This window comes from Chrysochloris asiatica, unplaced genomic scaffold (assembly GCF_000296735.1).
Source record: "Chrysochloris asiatica unplaced genomic scaffold, ChrAsi1.0 scaffold00188, whole genome shotgun sequence".
Classification (NCBI taxonomy): domain Eukaryota; kingdom Metazoa; phylum Chordata; class Mammalia; order Afrosoricida; family Chrysochloridae; genus Chrysochloris; species Chrysochloris asiatica.
Genome location: NW_006408706.1, coordinates 2831666 through 2832906, shown reverse-complemented (window position 1 = coordinate 2832906; position 1241 = coordinate 2831666). Strand labels below are relative to the sequence as shown.

The following is a 1241-nucleotide window of genomic DNA, read 5'->3' as shown; positions in this document are numbered from 1 at the left end:
AAAATCATCTTGATGACAAAAAAGCAGAATATTCAAAAAAGGATGCTTGTGAATTAATTGAAAGTTATATAAATCGATTCAGCAGTGAGTTGGAGCAGATTGAGTTACATAACAGCATCAAAGACAGACAGGGAAGGCGACACTCTTCTCGAGAGATGGTTATCAAGCAGACGATGGAGCGTGAGCGACAGCAATATGAAGGATATGGCCTTGAGATTCCAGACATAGTAGATGCTGGTAATCTGAGAACTTTTAGGGAATGGGATTTTAATCTGAAGAAGTTGCCAAACATTAAAATGAGAAAAATCTGTGCTAAGGATGCAATTCCTAAGAAATGCAAGAAAAAAAATGGTACAACTGTAGACAAAGTCTTAGCAGAATTGGAACAAAAAGATGAATCCAGTGACTCAGATGAGGAAATTACTCCAGTAACTTAATTGCCTATACTTGAGAATAAATAGCTTCAAGTTTCACTCATTGGTTATGGTAAATAATTGTCTGGATCATTCCTTTATATGAAAAGAGTTCCATTTGCAGTTTTGTAAAACAAAGTTAGAATTTTTGCTTCAAACATTGTTAGGATGAATAATGAATGTTGCTTTATTATTTATATAAGTTGTTAAAATGCGTAGACATGATCTATGAAAACCAATTAAACGTAATTTTAAATTATTATGAATGAAAAAAAAATATTTTGTTCAGATGATCTCTAAATTCCGGTGGGATGTATTCAAGGTCATACTTTGGCTCTTGTGGACTTGTTTTCATTTTCTTCGGCTTCAGTTTGGATTTGCATATGAGTAATTGATGGTGTGTTCCACAGTCTGCCCCTGGCCTTGTTTTCACTGATGATATGGAGCTTTTCCATCGTCTCTTTCTGCAGATGTAATCAATTTGATTTCTATGTAGTTCATCTGGTGAGGTTCATGTGTATAGTCATCTATTATGCTGTCTAAAGAAGGTATTTTAAATGAACAAATCATTGATTTTGCAGAACTCTATCATGCATTCTCCAGCATCATTTCTATTACCAAGACCATATTTTCCAACTACTGATCCTTCTTCTTTGCTCCCAACCTTTGCATTTCAATCACCAGTAATGATCAATACATGTTGAATGCATGTTTGATCAATTTCAGATTGAAGAAGTTGGTAGAATTCTTCTATTTCATCCTTACTGGTTTTAGTGGTTGGTGCGTAAATTTGAATAATAGTGGTATTAACTGGGCTTCCCTGTAGGC

The 1241-nt window shown here is 34.5% G+C and overlaps 1 protein-coding gene and 1 pseudogene across 1 annotated transcript in view; one reads left to right on the top strand and one right to left on the bottom strand.

The window, feature by feature from the left end:
• ANK2 (ankyrin 2, neuronal) overlaps nucleotides 1-1241 on the bottom strand; it is a 514556-nt gene that overhangs the window by 275000 nt on the left and 238315 nt on the right. The gene's annotated exons all lie outside the window — the stretch shown is intronic.
• On the top strand, nucleotides 9-437 carry LOC102827579 (annotated as a pseudogene).